This window comes from Aotus nancymaae, unplaced genomic scaffold (assembly GCF_030222135.1).
Source record: "Aotus nancymaae isolate 86718 unplaced genomic scaffold, 86718_ANA_hifiasm-v0.15.2.pri h1tg000108l, whole genome shotgun sequence".
Classification (NCBI taxonomy): domain Eukaryota; kingdom Metazoa; phylum Chordata; class Mammalia; order Primates; family Aotidae; genus Aotus; species Aotus nancymaae.
Genome location: NW_026988523.1, coordinates 43,918,094 through 43,934,666, shown reverse-complemented (window position 1 = coordinate 43,934,666; position 16,573 = coordinate 43,918,094). Strand labels below are relative to the sequence as shown.

Below are 16,573 nucleotides of genomic sequence, written 5' to 3'. Positions count from 1 at the left end.
ATATTTTAAAAATACTTCTTTGGGTATATTTTCTTCCAATAATCCATACACTCTTCTGTTCACCTTGCAACCTCATTACGGCTAGGGCAGAGGTTTATCACCCCCGAGAAGGAGAAGTTGGGTTCTGCCAAGAACTGTGATTTGCAACCCTTGATGCCCTTTAGAATCACCTGGGGAGCTATAAAAAACTGCCAGTGCCTGAATCCACTTCAGACTAATTAAATCAGAATTTGCGGGGATGGGCTGAGGGATTACTACTGTAAAAGCACCTCAGGCATAATACTTTTTATCATGCAGCTAACGTTGAGAACCATGGCTCTAATAAGAAATAACTTGTCAACTTAAAATAAGATTCTTATTTCTTAACATCTTTCATGTTCTAACCCAAACTTTTAAAATTGAGAGAAAATAATTTACTTACCTGTAGTTGGAAGTGATAGAGGTTATTGACAATATGATTTTATGATTTAATCTAATATTTATTGAGCACTTACTATATGCAAGGCAGATATGATTGAAAATATCTCCTGGAAACTTTTTTGTTTGTTTACTTTGGGTCAGATAGAAGGAACCCAGGGTGGATGTATGAGTCTAGGTCCCTGCAGGAAAGAGGTGGCACACTCAAACTGGAGACATGGCATAACAGTGCTAGCCACACAGCATCCTAATGTTATTTTGGAAATTTCTGTTTTCATTTTCCTAGACACAAAGGTGTGACTTGGGCACCGTGGAGGTAAAGATGTTCCTGAAGATATTTAGGAAAGTAGCTAGGGATGCTCTCCAGAATTAAACACAAGAACAAATTTTAATTTTTATACATGGACCTGAACACCTTGAAGTTTTGTCTATAAAATGTGATTAAATGGTATTGTTGGTAAACAGCTAGGGATGGTCTCCATTCATTCAAAAACTCATTTGTTGGGTGACTGTCATGTATAGACACAGGGCCAGGTGTTGGGAATTTCAAAATAAAGAGAGAATCCCTGCCCTCAAGGAGACTGGTTTCATAGAGATACAGGAAAGCACGTAAAGGTGAACAGGAGCATGGTTTACCTGGCAGTTGTGGAGTCAGCCTTCTGGCGTGGTGAACGGGAACATGGTTTACCTGGCGGTTGTGGAGTCAGCCTTCTGGCGTGGTGAACGGGAACATGGTTTACCTGGCGGTTGTGGAGTCAGCCTTCTGGAGTGGTGAACGGGAGCATGGTTTACCTGGCGGTTGTGGAGTCAGCCTTCTGGAGTGGTGAACGGGAGCATGGTTTACCTGGCGGTTGTGGAGTCAGCCTTCTGGAGTGGTGAACGGGAGCATGGTTTACCTGGCGGTTGTGGAGTCAGCCTTCTGGTGTGGTGAACGGGAGCATGGTTTACCTGGCGGTTGTGGAGTCAGCCTTCTGGCGTGGTGAACGGGAGCATGGTTTACCTGGCGGTTGTGGAGTCAGCCTTCTGGAGTGGTGAACGGGAGCATGGTTTACCTGGCGGTTGTGGAGTCAGCCTTCTGGCGTGGTGAACGGGAACATGGTTTACCTGGCGGTTGTGGAGTCAGCCTTCTGGAGTGGTGAACGGGAGCATGGTTTACCTGGCGGTTGTGGAGTCAGCCTTCTGGAGTACTGCTTCTCCATTGCTGGCCTGGCATGCTTGCGTTCTGGTTCTTCTCCAGAAACCTAGCACACTACTTCGATAGTGGCTTAGTTGCTTTTAAAGAGAAGGATTTGAATATCTGCCAAATACTTGTGATTTGTGCATATGGGTGTGTGTGTGTGTACACATACACATGCATGCATGCACACACATGCTTCAGATAGAATTCTTACTGGGATACAGTGGGGGAGGAATGAGGAAAAATCAGTAGCTTTTTTCTTAACATTTTTCTGGTGTGAACATAAGCAGAAACTCAACACAGCACAGGCTGTGAGGGAAGGAAAATTTATCAAGTCTAAACTATCTTCTCTCTTCTGGCTCAAAAGTAGGTGACATCAACAGGATGTGGGGTTTCAGGATGAGCCTTGAATCGCATGAAATGAATTAAACCTCACAACTCCTTGGAACAGGAACCTGTTTTCATGTGAGTTCCCCAACAGCTTTTGGGAGAGCCTTGAAACAAATGGATTTAGCATCTGGGTTTTTTGTTAGGTTCGATTTGCTTTTCTAGCATCCGGTGCTTTTGCAAAAATCTTTGAACACAGAAAGCTAAACCAAAGCCCAGAAGGAGGCAAGTGTCCAAGAACATATGGAAGCCTAAGAGGTTAATATGCTCCTCTTTGTCTCAGTCATGATGTACATCCTTTCAGCCTTGACTTTTAGCAGGTGACCTTTAGCAGAGATGTGAGGGTCTGTCACTCCTTGACATTTGACAGCTAGGGAGATTCATTCTCAACAGAGCAGTCGGTTCAAGGGGCAGGCTGGTTGTCCTGTTCTAGTTTTTGTGAGGGAGAAACAACATCTTGGGAGACCGATTATCTAGTAATATGTATTTTCTTGTTGTTCAACCTCAGTGAGACACAGAGACTGAGATGGGTCCCAGAAAACGTAGGGAAGAGGGACTGAAGAGGGTCTGAGTGAGGAATGGAGGTGGCTGTTGGCATTTATTCAGGGACATTGCAGAGTTGCCCTTTAAAGAGATCTCTTCAATGACATTAGAAAGAAGTAGAGACAGATCCCTTTATAACCTGGGGTTTAGCATGATCTCATTTCCGATACGTTGAAGGCTATCTCATTATTGTGTTGGATGCCCCTTAAGTGCTCCAAAGTTTCTTTCTGGATGTACCCAGGACACTTTGGGGGTGTTAATATGGCTGTGCAGGTGAGGAGAGATGAACGGGGATGACCTCTTGCGAGGTAGTCCTAGCATCTCTAACCCTACTGCTGTCTAGCCTCTGACACCATTCTGCCTCTGACGTGTCTCTTAAACTTCAAGCAACCTATATTTAGGAGATTATGTAAAAAGTATTGAAAGCAAATGGCCATTCTGCTCTAAGGTCAGAGTTCTGCTGTGCCTGATAATGCTGCTTTGATCTCCAGGCCGCTGCCTGCCCAGATCTATGGTGTCTGTCAGCCAGCTTCACTCTGGACTTGACCTTTTGCTGGCCTAGACCTGTGGTTACTGTCAGGGCTCTATTCTCTCAGCATGTCACCTCTGGCAATTTTTTAAAAATCCCCAAATCTTAAAATTCAGACATTCCGGATTCTGTTCCAGCTCATTGCAAAGACTTTTTGAAATTAAAAAAAAAAAAAAGAAAAGAAAAAAAGCAAAAAACAAACAAAAAAACCACCAACAACAAAAACAAACAAAAAAACAAGAGGGCAAAGAAAGGGTTTTAAGAGGAAATTTCAACAAACGATAAGATCAATGGTGCAGTAACAGCAGCTTGTTTGGCTAAAGCCTTAGAAAAGGCATATAGAATCCTAGACGAATTCTAATAGAGCTGGGTAAAAGTGAGAGCTTATTTGTTCCGGTGCCCTGTTTGGGGGCAGCTGACCCTCCAACAATCAAACAAAGATGCTTATCTCTCGTCCTTTTGAAAGTTTCTGGGTGTGCTTTCCTTTGATTTGCTCATTTTGATATTTCATAACACTGGTAGCCAAATAGTGCTTCCTCATATCCAGCTGGAATATTTGTTACTTAATTAAAAATTCTATTTTCCATCCTGTGGTAATTTTGGTTTTTTTTTTTTTTTGGATCTTTTCCAGATGTGTATATGATTTTCACCATGTGGCGAACTAAGTTGGACATGATACTCTGATAAGGGTCTGACTGCTGCAGAGTATATTGGAACCACTGGGCTAGGATTCAGAAAGATTCTAGTTCCTTGCCTTCCAGGAACCAATGGTTTGACCTTGGACAAGCCACTTCCCCTGTCTGGACTTCATGCTCTTCATCTCTAAAGTGAGAGTAAGTATCAGACTACATGATCTCTTAAGACTTCTTCCAGCTCTGATGCTTGTGTTCAATAATTTTGCTAAAATTGACATACCTCAGTCAATGAATCTGTGCTTAGCGTGTAATAGTTGGACAATAAGTGTTTGCCAAACTGAATTAAATCATAGGAATTTCCACAGAAGTTTTCTCTCAGTATGTACTAAACCTTTTAATCTCCCCGTTGTCCTCCATCCCTTCCAGGAAGGATGTATGTCTTTTATAGAAATGAGAACCAGCGTGCAGTGGTGAAGCGGCTGTCTTCCCAAAGCGTCGCAGGCACCAGCATCGGAGGAGTGAGGATTCTCAGGTTTCACAGACAATCAGGCCCAAACTGTTTCTAGTCACTTCTCTACTGCCATAGCCAATCTATTAAAATGCCTGTGTGATTCTGGAAAGAAAACAAGTGCCCATGAAAAGGAGGTTATAAATACATCCAATTATAAATATATCCCATTAAAAATAGATATTGACAAGGAGCTCCAGATAGAGTTGTCCTCAGCAAACTGAGCTGAACAAAGTGGCCTATTATCCAGAAAGCAATAATACTTTCTTACGTGATTCCTTAATAATATCTTTGGCGTTGTATAAGCCTCATAACTAGCTACTAAATAGTGTATGTGGTCATTTAAGAATTGGGCTTGAATGGTCCAGTAAAGATAGAATTAGGACTGGACACATATTTTTCCTCTTTGTGTCACAGGACTTACAAACCCCAGTGACTATGTTGCTGGAAGGACTGAGCTGACTTTCGAAAGTGAGAGTGGCATACGGTCCTTAACATCTCTGGTCTTTAACGACTCCCATGGAGACCCCTGGCCTGGGGTGGTGGAAGAACCACAGACCTGGAGCCAGAGGGCCTGGGCTTCTACCCTAGGTCCTGCATGCCCTACCTCGATGACCTTAGATATATGGTTTGGCTCTTTGTCCCCATACAGATCTCACGCTTAATTGTGAACCCCCGTGTTAGAGACGGGGCCTGGTGGGAGGTGATTGGATCATGGCGGGGGAGGTTTCTAATGGTTTGGCACCATCCCCCTAGTGCTGTCTTGTGATAGAGTTCTCACAAGCTCTGGTTGTTTGAAAGTGTGTAGCACCTCCCCGCTTTTTCTCTCGCTCCTGCTCTGCCAAGGTAAGACGTGCTTGCTTCTCATGCGCCTACTGCCGTGATTGTTAGGTTTCCTGAGGCCTCCCAGCCACGCTTCCTGTACAGCCTACAGAACTGTGAATCAATTAAACCTCTTTTCTTTATAAATTACCCAATCTCAGGTCGTTCTTTATAGCAGTATGAGAATGGACTAATACACTTGGGGAAACTAGTTAACCTCTTTTGAGCCTCAGGTTCGCATTAGCAATTAAATATGTGAGAAAGCAGCCTAATACAGTGTTTGGCAGGTGGGAAAACTCAAATTAGTGTCCTGTAATGATGGTCCAAAGTTGGGTTGTGATGTAGGAATGAAACAGCAGTGATTCAGCTGGCATGTGTTGTGCTTGAGGCCCTGCTGGGACACCACATTCAAATTGCATGGAAGCTCTTTCCCCAGTGTTTTGTCCACTAAGGTTGCCATAATAAAGTGTCACGATGGGCAGCTTAAACAGAATAAATCGATCTCCTCACAGCTCTGGAGGCTGGGAGTCCAAGTTCAAGGTGGCAGCTCTGGAGGCTGGGAGTCCAAGTTCAAGGTGGCAGCGCTGGAGGCTGGGAGTCCAAGTTCAAGGTGGCAGCTCTGGAGGCTGGGAGTCCAAGTTCAAGGGGGCAGCTCTGGAGGCTGGGAGTCCAAGTTCAAGGGGGCAGCTCTGGAGGCTGGGAGTCCAAGTTCAAGGGGGCAGCTCTGGAGGCTGTGAGTCCAAGTTCAAGGGGGCAGCTCTGGAGGCTGGGAGTCCAAGTTCAAGGGGGCAGCGCTGGAGGCTGGGAGTCCAAGTTCAAGGGGGCAGCGCTGGAGGCTGTGAGTCCAAGTTCAAGGTGGCAGCTCTGGAGGCTGGGAGTCCAAGTTCAAGGGGGCAGCTCTGGAGGCTGGGAGTCCAAGTTCAAGGGGGCAGCGCTGGAGGCTGGGAGTCCAAGTTCAAGGTGACAGCTCTGGAGGCTGGGAGTCCAAGTTCAAGGTGGCAGCTCTGGAGGCTGGGAGTCCAAGTTCAAGGTGGCAGCGCTGGAGGCTGGGAGTCCAAGTTCAAGGTGGCAGCTCTGGAGGCTGGGAGTCCAAGTTCAAGGGGGCAGCTCTGGAGGCTGGGAGTCCAAGTTCAAGGGGGCAGCTCTGGAGGCTGGGAGTCCAAGTTCAAGGGGGCAGCTCTGGAAGCTGTGAGTCCAAGTTCAAGGGGGCAGCTCTGGAGGCTGGGAGTCCAAGTTCAAGGTGGCAGCTCTGGAGGCTGGGAGTCCAAGTTCAAGGGGGCAGCGCTGGAGGCTGGGAGTCCAAGTTCAAGGTGACAGCTCTGGAGGCTGGGAGTCCAAGTTCAAGGTGGCAGCTCTGGAGGCTGGGAGGCCAAGTTCAAGGTGGCAGCTCTGGAGGCTGGGAGGCCAAGTTCAAGGTGGCAGCAGGGTTGGTTTCCGCTGTGGCATCTCCGCTTGGCTTACAGATGGCTGCCGTCTTGCTGCCTCTGCATGGGGTCCTCTCTCTGTGCTCTTGTTCCTGGTGCCTTTGTGCGTCCTCATCTCTTCTTCTTATAAGGACACCAGTCACATTGGATTAGGGCCCACCCCAACATCCTCGCTTCATCACCTCTTTAAAGGCCCTATCTCTACAGTCACATTCCCAGGTGCTGGGGTAGTTAAGATTCAATAGAGGAATTTAGGTGGGGGGATACAATTCAGTCCATAAGACCCAGGAACTCACTGAGACTACAGGAGGAGCTTAAATCACAGGGCTGCGTGGGTTTTGCAGTGCGGCCCCGTTTGTAATGTATGAAATTCTGTGCTCAAGGCTAATCTTCCTTCCCCCGACTTCCTTTTGTTTTCCTGGGAGGAAGACTCAAGTGAACATCTCCATTTTGACAAGTATATATCTCTTCTTTCTTTGCAGAGATTCTTTACCCATTGTTTCTTAGGTTTATGAATAAGGAAGCCGAATGAAGTTCCTTTCCTTTCTGGGTGAGCCCCTGGGTTTCTGGAAGATCCTTAAAATCTTAAAATGGCTTCTGAGCACTGAAGCCCAAGCTGTTAGCTGGCCTGTGTGAGGCCGTGAGACAGAATGCCACAGCCACACCCCAAGGATGCTGAAGGGGGTTTCCCTCTTCTGTGGTTTTTCTCCTTTCTCCTCGCAGGGCTCCTCCTACATGGTGAGTCATCCAGAACTGCAAACACACAGCCAGCTGTTTGGAATACAAGAAATAACCGTAGCCAGAGGCATCTTGGGTCCAAGCTCTCTGCTCTCTTTCTCTTTCATTGCTCATTTCCCAAGTCACTTCCTTTCCCCTCCCTCACTTCCCCTTCCTGATCTTCCTAGGACTTAATGCAGGTATCTGGTGACATTGGGTCTTTGTCAGTCAATGTCGGACCTCACCTAACATTGATATTTATCAAAGTAACAGTTACATCAAAGCCCTTTTTCATATACTTGAAGTATTGTCTTTCTTTCTTTTTTCTTCCTTCCTTCCTTCCTTTCTCTCTCTTTTCTTTCTCTTTTTCTTTCTTCTTTCTTTTTCTTGTTCTTTCTTTCTCTCTCCCTTTCTTTCTTTTGTCTTTCTTTCTGTCTTTCTTTTTGAGACTGAGTCTCACTCTGTCACCCAGGCTGGAGTACAGTTGGAGGGATCCCAGCTCACTGCAACCTCTGCTTTCCCAGTTCAAGCAATTCTCCTGCCTCAGCCTCCTGAGTAGCTGGGATTTCAGGATTGCCCCACCACACCTGACTAACTTTTTGTATTTTTTAGTAGAAATGGGGTTGCACCATGTTGCCCAGGCTGGTCTCAAACTCCTGGGCTCATGTGACCCGCCTGCTGTGGCCTCCCAAAGTGCTGGGATTGCAGGTGTGAGCCACTGCACCAGCCTGCATTTCTTTCTTAAGGTGTAATCACTTTCCTTGTTGAACGTAGAGCATAAGCTAATATCTAGAATGTTAGCTTCTCATGAACAAGGACCATACTGTATCCTCCATGGCCAATGCTTTACACATAGAAATGCTCAAACACCTTTTGAAGAAAGCAATGAAACTTTTAAGAAAAATATTACTCTCTGAGAGGAATAGGCTTGTAGTTAGTTTTAAAGAAACCTGGGGAATCCCCTGAGTTGTGTAACCTGGAGAGTGTGCCACCAGACAGGTGTGACCGGTTACTCTGGTGATACCATTTCAGCCACTAAGCTTAGCCACAGGTACAGTTTAAAATATGCATATAACTTCTTTTGGTACTAAAATGTAAAGCAGGTAGTCACATAAAGTCATTTTTGTAGACATAAATGCCTAGGTAAAATGTATTACCATATTAACTAGATATGCTTTTATCATGTTTGTTTGTTAAAAATATATTTTTCCTTCTTGTGGCTTCAAAGTTAGAAATACCCTCTTAGATACTTGCTCTGGCGTTCAAGTCCCTGAAGTTTCATTGAAGTTAATGTCTCCAGGCTTTCTTAAAGAGGTAGCGGCAGTAGGCTCTGACCCCATTCTAATCCTGCTTGCTTTCTTTCTCTCCTCTTTTTGCCATCAAAGGAAGAGGAGGGCAATGAAGAAATGGAATGGATCTCATTTTTCCATCTCTGACCTTTCCTGTGCTCCTTTCCACTTAGTAGAGGTAAGTAATCAAGATCGGGTACGCATGTGAAACTTGTACTTATTAATTCAGCAAGTAGTTAATATAAATATACTCTGCATCAGGCATTTTGTCAGGTTCAGGCACTACAGAGATGAGAAAGTCACAGTCCTGGCCTGCAGAGAGCGCATAGTCTGCTGGGGAGTAGAAATAGAACCGAGTCATTCTTCTAGACTAAGATACTGGAAATATGTATAAGGGGCTATGAGAGTCCTGAGGAGGGGTTTGCTTCTTAGTATGAAGAGAAGGAAGGTTAGAGACATTGGAACTAGGTCTTGCAGGATGACTAGAGTTTTGCTAGATGAGAAGGAGGGGTAAGGACTGTATAGTGAGAACATAAGAAATTTGGTTTTTCATTCCTGAGTTACTTCACTTAGAATAATGGTCTCCAACTCCACCCAAGTTGCTGCAAAAGGCATGACTTCATTCCTTTTTAAGACTGAGTAGTATTCCATGGCGTATACACACCACATTTTCTTTATTCATTCACTGGTACTTAGGTTGGTTCCACATCTTTGCAGTTGTGAATTGTGCTGCTTTAAACATGCATGTGCATGTGTCTTTTTTATATAATGACTCAGTTTCCTTTGGGTAGATACCCAGTAGTGTGATTGTTTAACTGAATGGTAACTCTACTTTTAGTTCTTTAAGGAATCTCCATACTGTGTTCTATAGTAGCTGTACTAATTTACATTCCCACCCAGAGCTGGAATAATTTAAGCAATAAAATAAATAATGATAGGCTTGTATTATAGCTAACAACAACAAATATATATATATATATTATATGTACATATATCCACTAGTCCATGCAGGCTTAAATAAATGATTGAATAAATACATAAATAAGAGAGGAAAGGACAACTATGAGTTTTCAATCAAATCTGTAGACCATTTCTCCTTCAGGAAGCAGAGCTTAAGTCCTCTTCCCTTGAGTGTAGGCTGGACTTAGTGATTCATTTTCAAAGAGTAAAATATCTAAAAGGACAATTAGTAGTTTTGTGGAGTGCTGCAGCAGACAGCATCTTAAACAAGCGGTGGGATTATCATCACTAGTGATGTTATCACCCCTGCTGTGGTGATGAGAAGCACCACACATCTCTGTGCCATTATCTTTAAAACCCATAACCTCAGTCTAAGCATGTAAATTCATCCAACAGACTTACATTGGGAACTCTTCAAAAGTATCAAGGTTGTAAAAAACAAAGACTGAAAGACCGTCCCAGATCAGCAGAAACTTAGGGAGACGAGATGACTAAATGCAACGTGATGCCCTAGGTGACTCCTGGAAGAGAAGAAGAACATTAGTGGGAAAACGTGAAATCCAAATAATGCCAGTAATTTGATAGTGGTATTATGTAAGTGCTAGTTTCTAGTTGTGATAAAGGTGCCATGGTTATATAAGATGCTAACATTAGGGGAAATTGAGTGAAGCATATACATGAATTTTCTGTACTATGTAATTTTTTGTAAGTCAAAAATAATTCCAAAATAAAAATTTATTAAAAAATAAAGATAGCTTGGTGAAGGTAAGATAGCTTGGTAAGGCCTAATATTATGTGCTTCCTTGACATCTAGTGCAACTGGGGAGGTCTCAAATGACCTAACTGCAGGTTCTCCTCCCTACTCCACTCCTGCAGCTAACATCTCCTAGTCAAACAACTCTTGTTTTCAAAGGGACCAGGCACAGTTTCTGCTTATCCCTGAGTAGCGGTTTTCAGTTTCCTGCCAGCCTGTGGAGCTTCTCAAACAGAACAATCACCTCCTCCTGTGGGAACTGAGAAGCACCCCACCCTCTTGATACTACAAAGCCCCTGGTTGTTCCTTAGTATACCCCCTGTGTGGTCCTGCGTAGCACATGGTATCTTCCTCTGTTAGGCAGTGAGTGTATGTGACTAATAAACTGTTTATCTCATCTGTTCAGTGCCAGCTGTCATTTGTTCTGCCGTCCCCTAACCTAGGGTGGGGTCCCTTCCACACCAACAGGGTGAATGGAAGCTGGCTAAAACAAGACGCCACTTCAGAATCTATATCCTAGGAGATAATTAACAACAACTGTAAAATAACAAGAAGCCTCACCTCGGACCCTGCATTCCAGATGTGTTACAGGGGCCTCTCTCCCCAGAGCCACTTTCTGGTCAGAGCTTACCTCCTCTTGCTCAGGGTTAGGAGCTCTGGGCAGGAAAAGGACATCATGGTGAAAGCTGGAGATGAAGAGGGGAATATGGTAATGAGGAGACAAAGGAAGAGAGGCCAAGGAAATAGAAAAGGGAGGAGATGCCACACCTTGAAGGCTCCAGCCAATGCTCAGGATATGCCAAAAGGCATTATGGGGCTTTAGGCCAGTGCCCCACAGAGTGCCTGGCATGCAGTAGGTGCTCAAGTAGTATTGGAGGAGTCGGAAATTTTAGTGCCATAAGGCTTGGAGCAGGCTTCACTGAAAGGGATTGTATCAAAGCAGTACATTAAGAACCTGATCCAACCATGCAGTGGGCACTGCATTGGGTTTTACAAGCTTAGAATATTGTTCCCAACACACCATCTGGCTGTGTGGCCTTGGACAAATCCTCCAATCTCTCTGAGTGTATATATTCTCAACCATAAGTGAGGCTAACAGAACCCATGTGGTTCATGCTTACCCAACTGGCTGAGACCCAAATATGATGTTCTATGTGAATGTGTAAAAAGTGTTAAATATCATAGCATTAGTAAACATATTAAATACACTGATTTGTGGGGCAGGAAGATTATAAGAGAGTATAAGAGTAAGGATTAAAAGATGTGGCTTCTGTTCTCAGGAAAGGTGTAGCCGAGTAGAAAAGAACACAGAAGTCACAGCAGTTCCAGCAAAGTCAGAGGTTCCACGGAAGAGGTGCACACAGCATGCGGCAACAGGGAAGACTTGACCAGGGGATGGACAGAGATTCCACTGAGGAGGTATGACATGAACTGGACCTTGAAGCATGAGTAATTTGATATGGGGCGACCAGCAGGGTTGGAATCAAAAGGCTGGTTCAAATATTAGTCTCTATATTTACTGGTTCTGTGACGTTGGGCAAGTCTGAATCTTTCTGAGTCTTAGTTGCCTCATCTTCAAAAGGGGATAACAACATCTGTAGTTGGGATGAGAATCAAATGGAAGACACACGTGAAAGTGCCCCAAAGGGTGACTGGCATGCAGTAGGTGCTCAGTTAATGTTAGCTAAGACTGAAGTTTTTATTGTTATGAAGCCTGGAGCAGGCTTCCTTGGATGGGGGTTCGATCCAAGGAGCAGATTAAGAAATTGGCCCATCCGTGGAGATTTCCCAGACATCATTAGACTTGTTCTGAAATGCTTCCCATCAGTCGGAGAGCCTTCAGAGCTATCTTGGGGATAGAGAGTGGGCCAGGGAGTGAGGCCTGGACAGCTGTGTTCCCAGGGATTAGAAAATGAGGTGGGGAAGTAAGCCTCCCTCATGGGCTGTCCACTCTGGGGACTGGGCAATGGAGGCAGGCACTGCCTTTCTGGTTGACAGTTATCAGCAAGCATATGGCAGCTGGCTTCAGTGGCTGCCACCTCAACAGGTGTGGTCCACTTAGCCGTCATCTGCCATCTTAAGCTCAACACATCTAACCTGAACTCCTGATCTTTGATACCCACCTGCTCCCCTCAGCCTTCCCCATTCAGTGGAAGCATCTCCATCTTTCTAGTTGCTCAGGCCCAATTCCTTAGGGTTGACTTGGATCCTCTCTCCTTCTCCCTCTCTCCCTTCCATATCCCACAGCCCACCTTTCAGGAAATCCTGTTGGCTCTTCTTTTAGCAAATAGCCAGAACTGACCACTCCTCACCACTGCATTGCTGCCTCTGGGTTCAGACGCCATGGTCCCTGCACCTGGAACACTGCAGCAGCCTCCTGGCTGGTCCCTGCTTTATAGCTGTTCACAAGAGAGCGGCCAACTGATCCTACCAAATCTTAGAGCATTTCAGTCACCTGCTCGAGATCCTACACGTGTCCCCATTTCACTCAGGGTAAAAGCCAAGGTCATTACAATGTCCTGCAGGACCTCTGTGACCCTGGAACCTGGTTTCTGTTCCCTCTCTGACTTCATCTCCTGCAGCTCTCCCCCTTGAGTCCTCTGTTCCAGCCACACTGGCCTCCTCCCTGTCCCTTAGGGCTTTTGCTCTGGCTGGCTCTCTGCTTGGAATGCCTTTCCTCCAGATATCCACATGCCAGCTCTCTCACTCCTTCAAATTTTCGCTCAAATGTCAACCTCTCAATGAAGCTTTTGACAATCCTGTTTAAAATAGTACCCTGCAGAGCTCCCCGCCTTCCCCCAGCACACTCCACTGCCCTGTGCCTCTTCTCATGCAGCACTCATCACCTACGGACCTTTTAATGCACTGGTTCTTTGTTCATTTCCTGCCTCACCTCACTAGAGCATGAACCAAGTGAAGGCAGGGGAGGGACCTTTGCCAGGCCCATTCATGGATGTACCCTAAGTGCCTGGAGCGCTTTGGGGTTGCTGCTAAATATTTGCTTGCTGTTTGCCCTGGGCTTCTGCATACTGCTGGATGGAGCAGGTCTGCTGTACCTAGGAGTCGATCCGTGGCCTGTGTTAGCAGGCTGGCCTTCCTGTAGGATCGCTGAGCTACGTTCTAGGAGTGAACTGATTGCCTAAATCCTCAAGCTGAAGTTGAGGGCTAGACCTACCAGGGACCTCAGGGGATCTGACTCCAAATGAGTCTTCTGTGTCTCTGAGCGTCCCAGGTTAAGGAGAGGATTGGAACGGGTGATTGGAGCAGGAAGGAAAGGCTCCTGGGAAGGTAGGGGCTTAGGGACCCCTGCCTGTTCTGACTGGAGAGTTTAGCACATTTGTAGGATGTGCCCAGAGTTAGCTGTCTCTTTTTGAAACTGCCATCCCCACCCCACCCATTGCATGAGCCTCACGTGGGCATCTTTGATGTTTCAGTAGCTGAGTGGGGTGGGGAGGATTTTGGATGTTAGAGTTGAGCTTGCCAGTGAATGGACTCTGGACTCTCAGTTGAGCCTCCAGGAGGGGGAGAGAACCATGGGCAGGAGGTTGGGAGCTTGGGGTACCCCTCCCTCCAGCTGCTAGGCCATGGAGTTTTCATCTGTTCAAAGGGAACAGTTAAGCCTGCACTGTCTCCCTTCTGGTGTTCTGAGGATCAAGTGAAATAATGTATATGAAAATGTTTTCAAAAGAATAAAGAGCTTTGCCAGGGTAAGAAATTGCTTTTATCCGAGAGATAAGTCAAGGGTGAGATTTCTGACAAGTATTTGTGTGTGGGCTGTTATTTTAAATACTGTTTTGTTTGTTTAAAAACAAAAAAAAAAAAACAACAATAAATCTGGGCTTGCTCTATCAAGAAACAGTGGAGTGTGCTGTGCGGCTTCACAGATCACCCATCTCTTCGCAGCTCCGCGTACTCTCCCACCGCAGCCTGTTCTCAGATGGGGATGTGCTGGGTGCTGAGTGCCCGCCCACCAGCACAGCCCTTGCATGGCCTGGGATGGGGCTGTGGTTTTGCAAAAGCCAGATCAGTGCTGCTTGGTTGTGAGGGTGAACCGCTTGCCCCAGAGCTTCACTGGCACCATTGGGAGGCAGGGGGACGTTGGGCCAATCCCTTGGCTTGTTCAGGACCTGAGTGGGGAGCCGTGGAACAAGAGGAGGAAAACAGATATTTGTAGGATTCTTTTCTGTGCCAGGAGTCATCATTCTTTACACCTCACAACAAACCTGCATCTCTCTAAGGTTTCTCATGACTGATTTGAAGATTAGAAAACTGAGACTCAGAGAGGTTAAACAACCTGTCCCGGGCTTCTTAGTCATCAGCAGCGGTGTCACTGAAATGAAGATCTGTCTGGTTTCCAAATCTGAGCCCTTTTCATGGTGCTGCACTCCCCTTTCCATAGATCGATGGACTGGGTTCCAGCCTCAGCTCCTTCCCTGACATGTGTGACCTTAGGCAAGTCACTTAACTTCTCCCGTCCATTTCCGCAGCTATAAAATGAAACAGTAACTTTCTCCCTCAGTGGGTGGTTGTGAGAATCAAGTGAGATAATGTATGTGGAGCAATCAGAAACATTGAGCGAAATGTTACAGGCAAGCAAGGAATTGCTATTGTAATTTGGAAAGCATTGCTTTTATTCTGTGACTCCCTTGCTCAGGAATGTTCAGTAGGTCACTTCCCTGCCCAGAATCTGCTGGGTCCTCCCTGTCCCTTATGCTCTCACCGCTCCTCTCCCAACTAGCCTTTCTTTGTGCTCTTTTAAGTGGCATGTCCTTTACCTGACATGTCCACTCTGCCACCTCTCTGCCAATCTGAATTTCTCCCCACCTTTAAAACTCAATGTGCACCGGGTCTGCTTCCTTCAGGAAGCCTTCTTCTCCAGGCTCACGTGGCCGTGCCACCACCCGCAGGTGCAAGGGCTCTTCAGTTGTTTGAGAAGCAGGAGCACTTCTCTTCAAGGAGGTTTTTGGCTCCTGCGGGGTAGAGATCATGATTCTGTGCTCTTTGAATGTCCTTACAATACCTCATGCAGTACTTGAGACCTATGAGCTAAACACTCAGAAAATGTTGATGGAAGGACTGATCCGGGGAATTGGATCCATTCCTCTACTTTCTCATGATTGTATCAGGTCATGGAAAGGTGGGCTGTTTTTCAAGTCCCCTTCGGTGGTCCTCAGCTCTTTTCTGGAAGAGGCAGCTTCCTACCTGAACTCACACAACACAAGCAAGTCCCCAGCTTGAGTCTGCACCCCCTCCTCTCTGCCTGGCCTGGCTCTGACCTTGCGGAGCTGCCTTGCTCAAGCACTCTGACCTCTAAGATCTCCCCTGCCCTGTACCACTTTCAAACTCCATGTCTGGGCTCTTGCTTATGCCCTTGGCTTGTTTTTCAAGAACGCTGTTGGTGTGCCATGGGCATGTAGTAGCTGCTCAGTACTTAATACTTTACCAAGACTGGATGGTGATCTCAAAGGATCAGCTGAAATCTGCACACTCAGATTGCAAAAGCTTCCCAGATGCCTTTTTTTGTTACTATTTTTTTGAGACAGGGTCTTACTCTGTCACTCAGGCTGGAGGACAGTGTCGTGATCTCTGCTTACTGCAACCTCTGTCCCCTGGGTTCAAGTTCTCCTACCTCAGTCTCCCAGGTAGCTGGGACTACAGGTGTATACCACTATGCCCAGGTAAATTTTTATTTTTGGTGGAGACAGGGTGCTGTCTCTACCAAAAGCGTAGAGACCATGTTGGCCAGGCTGGTCTCAAACTTCTGACCTCAAGCAATCCACCCGCCTCAGCCTTTCAAATACTGGATTACAGGTGTGAGTCACCATGCCTGGCCAAGTGGTCCATCCACCTCAGCTTTTCGAATACTGAAATAGAGATGTGAGCTGCCATGCCTGGCACCCGGATGCTTTTTAGTATTCAGAATGCAAGCATGGATTCCGCAAGCAAGGGAAGGTAAAAAAGAAAGCCCAGCCTTAGTATTGATCACATTAGTTTGAACCATGCCACCAGGCACGTGACCTCATCTCTCAAATCCTTGATTTCTTGACACGTAAATTGTGGATAATGATAACACAGACATTATAATGTTATATGAGCATGCCTTTAAATTTCATCCCAAATTATGTCCGCAGTCCTATTGTTCAGGTCTTAGTTTAGATGCTTTTACTCAGAAAGCATCTGAGAACTTCCTCAAGCCCCAAGGAGGTCTCTTGTGTTGTCATATGATGCAATGCCCTGTTAATTTCCTTCCTAGTACTTCTGTAATCTATAATTACTATATATCTGTACATGTATATTTTGTTTCCCCACTGGAATGTCAGCTCCATGAGGGCAGGGAACACCTCAGTCTTAATCACCACCGTATCCATAACTTCTAGAACAATGCCTGGCACTTAGTACGTGTTCAGTAAT

At 45.8% G+C, this 16,573-nt stretch overlaps 1 protein-coding gene across 3 annotated transcripts in view; it reads left to right on the top strand.

Annotated features, from left to right (window-relative positions):
• RXRG (retinoid X receptor gamma) overlaps positions 1 to 16,573 on the top strand; it is a 195,545-nt gene that overhangs the window by 108,790 nt on the left and 70,182 nt on the right. Inside the window, exons 3-8 of one of the 3 annotated variants that reach the window (XM_012468899.3) lie at positions 1,965 to 2,059; positions 3,685 to 3,886; positions 4,115 to 4,220; positions 6,925 to 7,180; positions 8,545 to 8,626; positions 11,443 to 11,581. The gene's annotated coding sequence lies outside the window, so the exon portion shown is untranslated. Of the gene's footprint in view, positions 1 to 1,964; positions 2,060 to 3,684; positions 3,887 to 4,114; positions 4,221 to 6,217; positions 7,181 to 8,544; positions 8,627 to 11,442; positions 11,582 to 16,573 lie in introns of those variants that run through there. The other 2 variants (XM_064370839.1, XM_012468900.3) reach the window with 2 other exon arrangements.